This window comes from Schistocerca serialis, chromosome 1, assembly GCF_023864345.2.
Source record: "Schistocerca serialis cubense isolate TAMUIC-IGC-003099 chromosome 1, iqSchSeri2.2, whole genome shotgun sequence".
Lineage (NCBI taxonomy): Eukaryota > Metazoa > Arthropoda > Insecta > Orthoptera > Acrididae > Schistocerca > Schistocerca serialis.
Genome location: NC_064638.1, coordinates 1,066,008,578 through 1,066,020,005, shown reverse-complemented (window position 1 = coordinate 1,066,020,005; position 11,428 = coordinate 1,066,008,578).

The window sequence follows — 11,428 nt, the reverse complement described above, 5'->3', positions numbered from 1 at the left end:
AAGTCGGCAACGCCTATATAAGACAACAAGTGGCTGGCGCAGGTGTTAGATCGGTTACTGCTGCTACAGTGGCAGGTTATCAAGATTTACGTGAGTTTAAACTAGGTGTTATAGTCGGCGTACAAGCGATGGGACACAGCATCTCCGAGGTAGCGATGAAGTGGGGATTTTCCCTTACGACCATTTCACGAGTGCACCGTGAATATCAGGGAATCCGGTAAAACATCAAATCTCCGACATCGCTGCTGCCGGAAAAAGATCCTGAAAGAACGAGACCAACGACGACTGTCAGCGTTATAGAAGTGCAACTCTTCCTCAATTTTCTGCGTATTTCAATGCTGGGCTATCAACAAGTGTCAGTGTACGAACCATTTAACGAAATATCATCGATATTGGCTTTCGGAGCCTAAGGCCCACTCGTGTACCCTTGATGAGCGCACGACATAAAGCTTTACGCCTCGCCTGGGCCTGTCAACACCGACATTGAACTGTTGCTGACTGGAAACGTGTTGCCTTGTCGGACGAGTCTCGTTTCAAATCGCATCGAGCGGATGGACGTGCGCAGGTATGAAGACAACCTCATGAATCCATGGGACCTCCACGTCAGCAGAGGACTGTTCAAGCTGGTGGAGGCTCTGTAATGGTATGGAGCTTGTGCAGTTGGAGTGATACGGGATCCCTGGTACGTCTAGATACGACTCTGATAGGTGACAAGTACGTAAGCATCCTATCTAATCACCTGCTTCCATTCATGTCCATTGTGCATCCGACGGACTTGGGTAATTCCAGCAGGACAATGCGACACCCTACACGTCCAGAAGTGGTACAGAGAGACTCCAGGAACACTCTTCAGAGTTTAAACTATTACGCTGGCCACCAAACTTCCCAGACATGAACATTATTGAGCATATCTGGGTTGCTTTGCAACGTGCTGTTCAGAAGAGATCTCCACCCCCTCGTACTCTTGCGGATTTATGGACAGCCCTGCAGGATTCATGGTGTCATTTCCCACCAGCACTACTACAGATGCTAGTTGAATCCAAGCCAAGTCGTGGCAGTATTTCTGCGTGCTCGCTGGGTCTCTACAGGATATTAGGCAGGTGTACCTTTTTCTTTGGCTCCTCGGTGTATATTCTTCTTGCTGTACCTAAGAGTATTTGAAAATAACGCACTTTGATGCCGAAGGTAGAAGGGTTTGTAGCAAACACATTACAGGCACACAAGCTGTATTAAAAGAAGGCAGGAGGCCCTAGCCATAAGAACTTCCAGATGTTGGTCATAATTCGGCGATGTTGTGACTTCTTCTGTTTTTCCAGCTGTTTATGCGGGTTCGATCGCAGACTGCTATCGAAGCCAAATTCGAGAACTGCCTTTCAAACGACACAAACTTGCAAGGTTGGCCGCTCCCGTTGCGTATAGAACAAAGTATTTCTAACTCAAATAAAAGTAATGTATGTGGAGCAAACGTATAAAATTCCAATAGAGCGGCATAAAAAGGTCACTCCGGGTACGAGCGACTCCAGCAGCGAGCGCCAGCCCACGTTCCTGCTGTCCCAGTCGTCCCTTACGCAGTCTTCCACTAAAACTCTCTTTTCCAGCTCCCTTAAATTGTTATACATGCCACTGTTTGTACAGTTACCAGATTTTATCTACGACGATGTGTTACAATTTTGTCTTGATCCATGCTACTACATTTACAAAATCGCAGAAACGGGCGAATATACAGGCCGTGCTGGGAGGAGAATGAAAGAACGAATTAAAGAGCACGACTCCACACGCGTTCGGGCTGATCCTGTATACTGAGCAGTCAAAATAAACGCATAGTGGAGATTAGTCACTTCGGCTTCTGGGCCAGTCTCGAGGAAAAAAGTCATCTTTTCTACAATACATACTTACGTAGCTTAGGTGTCTCCGTAACAGTACCATACCATCAGATTCTATCAGTCAAAACCCTAGTTGTGCCTTGTTCACACTAATTTTTGTTGAGTTAGTTTGCTGTTTCGATGCCGACCGCCCCGAATTCCTCTCTTGTGCTCATCCCTTCATCACAGAGTTACACTTGCACCCGACGTGCTCCATTATTTGTTGGGTATATTCCCATCTCTCTCTTCCCCTACAATTTTGATCCTCTCTACATCTCCCTCGAGTACTACCGAAATGATTCACTCATCTCTTGACACATTTATCATTCCGTCCCTTCTGAACAGCAACTGTTCATTTATTACTTCAGTTCATTGAGGTTTCAACTTTCTACAAGACCACCTTTTAAACATAGTCATAAAAACTTAGAAACTGATATTCTATAACACAGTAAGAAGCAGGTACGCGAACACATCGTGCTCTAGAAGTAGCGTCCTTGACTAGTAATCAAAATACCCTGGGTTCTGGATTCTATCACAACCACTGCTCAATTTTTGAATAAGAAGCATCATCAATAGCAACTGAAGGATACTCGCATAAGGACACTCCCTCGTTCTGTCAAAGGTTTTGTCGAAGGGGAGGGGGGAACGAGCGGAAAATGGTCAGTGTGTAAGTAGCCTGTTTGTATGTTGGCAGCGCTACAGACTCTGTTAACATCGCTGGCAGTATTCTGCGCCTTCGGCAAGAGATTCTGTGGTTGACGGACTAGTAGTTGGCGAGTGGATTGGGATGTGCATGGATATGAGATTCTTAGTGGAGAAATGCATTGTAAAGTGAGACGCAACGAATGTGTGAGGATGGGTGTATCGTTAATAATGTTTGAATTGTGGAATTACTGATAACTATATAATTTTTGGAACTGGATGTCACATAATTAGGTAAAATTTTCTAAATACATTGTTTGCTCTTCAACAAAATCTTTCTTTTGCTAACCATATACCTCCTAGCAGTTAGAGTCTACGGTAGTTTGAATCTTTTTATTTAGCTGGCTGTTGTTACTACTTGCTGTAATTGCTGTAGTTCGCGTTATGAAGATTTTCCGTGAGGTAAGTGACTTATGAAACAGAATGGGGGCTTCCACTATCGGGATTCGTGATTGAAATGAGTTTAGGCAATTAACAGAGTTGGAGGTAGTTTCATGTTTCTTTAATTTCATAATTTTTGGATTTGTATTATTGTTAGGATTTCTTGCAGTTCAGGGCCATTCTTTTGTGTTAATTACTGGAAGTCATGTTGCCAATGTATAGCAGTCAGACTGCGTTGGGCTTGTATATTGTGGGTAGTAAATGAATAGGTTAAGTTTGAGTTGTCTTTGTCAGGGAAAATTCTGTTAGACAGTGTTTATCAAAGAAAAACAATTAAAGAGATAGTTTCACATGGCATCCTCTTGGCCTCGGGATGGAAATTACTGCCCCTGACGGGAAGAAAACTCAGCTAAGATCAACGGCATGAGGAAGCAGAAGACAATGGAAGCCACTGCGTTACAGACACATAATGATGATCACAGGACATGTTGCCTGTAACTGAAAAAGTGTTGGGATGGTCTCTTCACTGGCAAAAGATCTAGAATTAGTCTCCTATTCCGATCTCCGAGAGCGGACTGTCAAGGAGGAAGTGACCATGAGAAATAGACAGAATAACCAAGGAAGGGAAAATATTCTAGAGTCAGAACACGGAACGTCAAAAGTAGGAACTTTGTAGAGAAGCTAAAAAATTTGAAAATAGAAATATGAAGCCTGAATCTACATACAATTAGGATCAGTGACGTTAAATGGAAGGAAGATAATGATTTTCGGTGAGGCAAATATAGGACGATATCTCCAGCAATAACTGGAGTAGAATTCGTTATGAGTAGGACGGTATGGCAGGAAGTGAATTTCAGACTGAAAATCTCCTTTGTAAGACTCAACATGATATTCGGAAACACTTATCGTTTGAACACACCCTCGGCTCCGTTCTCCCAAGAGATCCAGAAAGCAGTAGATTCCGACACCCAGGTTGATGCCGTATTCCTTGCAGTTCCGTATTGTCGTCTAACGAACAAATTAAGAAAGCACGGAATAGCAGACTAGCTGCATGGTGAGATTGAAGGGTTAAAAAGAAACGCAACACAGAATGTCATTCTGAACGGAGAGATATCTTCAGATGTAAAAGTAACATCGGGCGTACCCTATGGGAGTGTTATTGGACCATCACGTTTGGCAGTATATTTGTACGAACTTGCAGCATGCTGCACGTGAAAAATAGGCGCGCAACTGGTCTTAAAATTGAAATAAATGGTTGTAGCTCAGTCATAAGTTGCATTGAGAAATATCTTTTTTTATTTATTGATGGTGACTAGTTTCGGTCACCTGTCTCCATTTTCAAACCACCCTAAAAAGAAATTTGCAGTTGACATAACAATTTTATTCAAATGAGGAACATATTTGCATCACAACTACAGTAAACCAATATACGTGTAGGGTATACAAATTTTTCTTGGTTATGTAGATTTACGAGTTATCTTGCTAGTTAAAAACCGTATCGTAAAAGTGCCAAATACAGGCCTATGTACAAAAACTGCCGCTGCAGTGATGATCAGAGGGGCACTGTGGCCGAGTCAACAACAGTAAATACACCACATTGAACGAAGGTTAGAGAACTGCTGTGTAGAGTCACCAGGTGTTAGTAGGTAAAACTTTAGAGGCCGCTGACAGCGGTGCGCGTCGAAGATAAAGTATTTACTGACTAAGCAATATATTCTTTTTTCTTTCATTAACTTAATGTATAGTTAAAAACCCTACAACGCCAACTGTAATTTTCTTTGCAGGAAGTTTTGAAAATGGACACAGGTGTCCGAAGTAGTCACCATCAAGAAATAAAAAAAGAAGCTTCTCAATGCAACTTATGACTGAGCTACAACCATTTATTTCAAATATACCTGTATTTCTAAATGACCCAGTGTATAATGTGTGTAGTTCCACGAGGCGTTTCGCGTTTGATGCAATTGTTTACAGAGAAGTCCAAACCCTAGAAAGTAGTAGCGAAATGCGGGTGACCTGCAAAGAACCTATTCTTGGTGCTGAGACTGGCAGTTGAGCCTCAACGTCAACAAATGTATCACATTGCACAGTGCACACAAACAGGGGGAAGGACTCACTATTGTATAATTACACAGTTACTGGAAGCATTCACATCCATAAAATATCTATAAGTATGCATAAAGATTGATTTAAAGGGTAACGACACGATGCAGGTAAACAGGTGTCATACTGAGATTCGTTGGAAATATTTCTTGAGAAGTGTAGTGCACCTACAAACGAGATAGCTTTAATACTGCTGAAATGAAATCCAGACGATTAGCTTCTTACAGGCGTTGATCAATATCAACGGGGACGGCTGAAAATGTGTGTCTCGAATGGTATCGAACCCGGGATCTCTTGCTTACATGGCAGACGCTTTATCCAAGTGACCCAATGAGGACACAGGGGATAGTGCGACGAACTTAAAGGAGTGTCTTGCGGCGTCCCGCCCCGAGCAAATGCAACGAACGAAAACGAACAAAATGAAACTAAAAAAAAGTCAGATAGAGTGTGTGCCATGAAAGCAGGAGATTCTGGGTTCGAGACCCGGTTGGGGCACATATTTTTAACCGTCCCCGCTGACATTTATCAACGCCTGTAAGCAGCTAATGGTCTGGATTTCATAGTAATTTCATTCTTCGAGAGTTGCAAGATCACAAATGGTATCTTTCAGACATGTCCGAAAGAACAGGCACCATCTTCTTATATATTTAATATTGCTCGTCAATCTGGAATCTGTACCAGGTAGGAATGATAAAGGAGATAGGGAAGATGTACAGAAGAGCAGCCCATGTGCCAGACACTACAAAAGTGTCGTTTACTGTTAAAATTCCGGTAATATGCGTTCTTACAGAAGTCAATCAGTATTTTGCTTCCTTCTACGAATATTTCGAGAAAAGATCATGTAGGTAAAATTGCAGAGGTTCAAGCTCTCATGGGGGCTTACCAACATTCGTTGTTCCTGCAAACGATAAGTGACTGGGAAAGGGATGGTGGTGATGAAGTGTGGGGGAGGGTCGGGGTGACAGTGGTACACCGAGTATTCTCTGCCACAGACTGTAAAGTGGCTTGCAGAGTATAGATGAAGATGTGGATTCACCAGTTTGTAGATACTTTTATCATACTTTTTTGCCATTTTGTTCTCTTTTGTGTATTGTTAGAATTCTGTGAATGTTTCCTAACTTGAATTGTAGTTTTAAATTCTGTTAAATAAAAACAGGTTTATTAAATATGGTGTCCTCACACACTTATTTGCTGATATCTTTACGAGATGATGATTTTACATCTGGCATTTCGTGGGGAGCGCATATTTTTCTTAATTTATGGCCAGTTTTGAGCTTAATGTCTTGCAACATATGATAATGACAGAAACTCAATCATTTGAAAATAAGGAATAGCGCAGTAGGCAGTACAGTTGAAGAGGAATGGACATCTCTGAAAAGGGCCATCACAGAAGTTGGGAAGGAAAACATAGGTACAAAGAAGGTAGCTGCGAAGAAACCATGGGTAACAGAAGAAATACTTCAGTTGATTGATCAAAGAATGAAGTACAAACATGTTCCGGGAAAATCAGGAATACAGAAATACAAGTCGCTGAGGAATGAAATAAATAGGAAGTGCAGGGAAGCTAAGACGAAATGGCTGCAGGAAAAATGTGAAGACATCGAAAAAGATATGATTGTCGGAAGGACAGACTCAGCATACAGGAAAGTCAAAACAAACTTTGGTGACATTAAAAGCAACGGTGGTAACATTAAGAGTGCAACGGGAATTCCACTGTTAAATGCAGAGGAAAGAACAGATAGGTGGAAAGAATACATTGAAAGCCTCTATGAGGGTGAAGATTTGTCTGATGTGATAGAAGAAGAAACAGTTGTCGATTTAGAAGAGATAGGGGTTCCAGTATTAGAATCGGAATTTAAAAGAGCTTTGGAGGACTTACGGTCAAATAAGGCAGTAGGGATAGATAACATTCCATCATTGGGTTCAAAATGGTTCAAATGGCTCTGAGCACTATGGGACTCAACGTCTGAGCTCATTAGTCCCCTAGAACTTAGAACTAGTTAAACTTAACTAACCTAAGGACATCACACACATCCATGCCCGAGGCAGGATTCGAAACTGCGACCGTAGCGGTCTCGCGGTTCCAGACTGCAGCACCTAGAACCGCACGGCCACTTCGGCCGGCTAAATCATTGGGGGAAGTGGCAACAAAACGACTATTCACGTTGGTGTGTAGAATACATGAGTCTGGCGATATACCATCTGACTTTCGGAAAAGCATCATCCACACAATTCCGAAGACGGCAAGAGCTGACATGTGCGAGAATTATCGCACAATCAGCTTAGCAGCTCATGCATCGAAGCTGCTTACAAGAATAATATACAGAAGAATGGAAAAGAAAATTGAGAATGCGCTAGGTGACGATCAGTTTGGCTTTAGGAAAAGTAAAGGGACGAGAGAGGCAATTCTGACGTTACGGCTAATAATGGAAGCAAGGCTAAAGAAAAATCAAGACACTTTCATAGGATTTGTCGACCTGGAAAAAGCGTTCGACAATATAAAATGGTGCAAGCTGTTCGAGATTCTGAAAAAAGTAGAGGTAAGCTATAGGGAAAGACGAGTCATATACAATACGCACAATAACCAAGAGGGAATAATAAGAGTGGACGATCAAGAACGAAGTGCTCGTATTAAGAAGGGTGTGAGACAAGGCTGTAGCCTTTCGCCCCTACTCTTCAATCTGTACATCGAGGAACTAATGATGGAAATAAAAGAAAGGTTCAGGAGTGGAATTAAAATACAAGGTGAAAGGATATCAATGATACGATTCGCTGATGATATTGCTATTCTGAGTGAAAGTGAAGAAGAATTAAATGATCTGCTGAACGGAATGAACAGTCTAATGAGTACACAGTATGGTTTGAGAGTAAATCGGAGAAAGACGAAGGTAATGAGAAGTAGTAGAAATGAGCACAGCGAGAAACTTAACAACAGGATTGATGGTCACGAAGTCAATGAAGTTAAGGAATTCTGCTACCTAGGCAGTAAAATAACGAATGACGGACGGAGCAAGGAGGACATCAAAAGCAGACTCGCTATGGCAAAAAAGGCATTTCTGGCCAAGAGAAGTCTACTAATATCAAATACCGGCCTTAATTTTAGGAACAAATTTCTGAGGATGTACGTCTGGAGTACAGCATTGTATGGTAGTGAAACATGGACTGTGGGAAAACCGGAACAGAAGAGAATCGAAGCATTTGAGATGTGGTGCTATAGACGAATGTTGAAAATTAGGTGGACTGATAGGGTAAGGAATGAGGAGGTTCTACGCAGAATCGGAGAGGAAAGGAATATGTGGAAAACACTGATAAGGAGGAGGGACGGGATGATAGGACATCTGCTAAGACATGAGGGAATGACTTCTATGGTACTCGAGGGAGCTGTAGAGGGTAAAAACTTTAGAGGAAGACAGAGATTGGAATACGTCAAGCAAATAATTGAGGACGTAGGTTGCAAGTGCTACTCTGAGATGAAGAGGTTAGCTCAGGAAACGTATTCGTGACGGGCCGCATCAAACCAGTCAGTAGACTGACGACAAAAAAAAAAAAAAGAAATATTTTCAATCAGTTTGGATATAACATGTTTTAGAGGAGTTAGGAAATGTGAAGCATCTATTGATCTTCTAAAATTTTCTATATTAATTGTTTTAAGTCTGTTTTGGAAAGCTCAGTCAACGATGTAAATTCTATATATGTTACATATATGTATGTTATGTTTTTCTAATATGGCTGTAGAGAATAAGAATATTCACTTTAATTTCTTATCATACCACATTCTTCTGCTATATTTTAATTGTGAAATGGTAATAAATTTAATTCTATTTTATTCTTCTTGCTTTATTATAGAAGTACTTTCAAGTAGCTGTAATGAAGTCTTCTTCCCTCATTTTATAACAACTTCTTATACCAACAGATTTAGTTAGAGCTATGAGTTCCACATCTTTAATCATGCAGAAATCAGGAGTGTAGAAATAGATGTCCATTTATTTAGAGAGGAAAAATTGAATTTTGGATAAGGATATTCTTACCTGGAATTATCACTTAAAACCTTCTTTTTCATTAGATTTCAAACATATCTGTATGCTTTTCTTTAAATTCTAAACAAAGCTGCAGGCTTACTGTCTACATCTACATCTAGATCCACACACACACACACACACACACGCACACACACACACACACACACACACACACACACACACATATATATATATATATATATATATATATATATATATAATAAGATATATATATATATATATATATATATATATATATATATATATATATATATATATAATAAGCTATTGTGTGGTGCATAGTGAGGATACCTTTTACCACCCCCCTTTCTGCTCCATTCGCAAACACAGACAGAGGAACACAAAACACAAGTGTCTATATGCCTCTGTATAGGCCCCAATTTCTCTTATCTTATTTTCACTGAATTTTCGAAAAATTTATGTGAGCATCAATAGAATGGTTCTGCAGTCAGCTTCAGTTGCTGGCTCTCTAAATTTTCTCAGTAGTGGTTAATGGAAAGAAAGTCGTCGTCTCGTCTCCAGAGTTCTCATTTGAGTTCGTGAAGCATCTCCATAACACCTGTGTATTGGTTGAACACAGAGGAAATTTAGCAGCCCACCTCTGAATTCCTTCGATGCTTTCCTTTGATCTGATATGATGGGGATTTCTAACACTCGATCAGTATGATCTCTATGTGGTCTGCTTTACAGATGAACCACACTTTCCTACAATTCTCCCACTAAAATTCCTTGGTTTTCTTAATTTTGGTTCATTTCTCTAGATCTTTCAATAACATTTTTAGTATTTATCTATTTTTTTATCCCTTGTCAAACATGGTTTTGAAATTAAAAATAGTATTTTAACATATTCACAAGTATTTCACTGTTAATTAATTACCATTCTTTTGGTTGATTTTAAATGTACTTTTGTAGCTAGTGGAGTTGTAGAATTTCTGTAACCATGAAGTATTTTATCTTAGTAATTCTCTGAATTTTATCTTAATAATTCTCTCTATGTAATATTTTATAATATTTATACATGTATTCTTCACAGAATGATAGGCATCTATCTTTCCCGGCATTAAAGTGATGAAAATGAGCTAAACCGATTATAAAAATATTTACTGCTGACTGTAGTGTCCAATTGTATAACGAGAAATGGAATATTATTTTTCGCTCATTATTGATGATAACCCTATAATTTTTTACAATTTCACTGATTTACACAATTTTAATAAAATATGGAAAATGCAGAATTTTATTAAATTAACAGATTTTATAGTATTTTATATTTTATGATTTTGTTTGAAGTTTCCTCAAATGTTTGAAAAACGTAAATTTTATTGATTTCAAGTTAAGTTGAAATGTTTGTAAGTTTTGGGGTTTGTGGAGCAGCAAAATTGAGTAAAACCTGCATTCTTAAAACTGTGATAAAACAGGATTATTTTGGAAGATATGGATGCAGTTTATGTAGAACTGACAAAACCTCGATAGTGGTGCCAAATTCTGCCAGAAGCCTGTATTATACTGCCTCCCAAAAAATACAAAAAAAAGTTGAACCTTATTAATTTATTTTTCCTAGATGTATTACAGCATTCCACTAACGAATCAATAAGAATTTATTCTGTTCGTAAGTGATACATTTTCATTCGTTTCTTAAACTTCAGTTATTTCTCCGTTTTATGGTCAGTATTCATGAATGTTAAACCTGGAATTCACAAAGCTTGCTAGAGAAGATTCATGTAATGTTCATGAGCTGGCCACCACATAGTACACCATCTGCTGCTGTTGATTTCTATTTATTCATATTACGTACTGTGAGGAAGACGACTATGTGTAATTATGAATACTTTTTTTAAATAATATCCACATGATCATTTCTTTCAAGCATTGCTTAATAATATAATGTAGGAAAATACTAGAAGAAATCATATTCGTGAGAACTAAACTAGGAGAGTCGATTGTGCTATTTATTGAGGACAAATATTGCAAAATTTATTGAGGGCACATTGCAAATACATAGTTAGGGTAGGCGATATTTGGGACATTTACTGTAACGTCATTGATGGTAGCATGGCCGGTATTCCGCCTATGTCGTAAACATTTCGACCCTCTCAATACCAAGGGAGTGGGGGGTACTTTATGCTCACCTTACGGAAAATATATAATTAGGTTAGTTATCTTTTATTTTACAATTTTGAAAAAAATTTATTGTTTCTAATGATCTCTTCTACCAGATACCACATATCTTTTAAACTTTTCTGTAAAACTTAACCCAAACATTGAAGTCACAATAGCAGTTTTTACTTTTTTACAGTGAATGTCGTATTCAACATTTCGAAGTTCAGGGCCTTGATTACACAT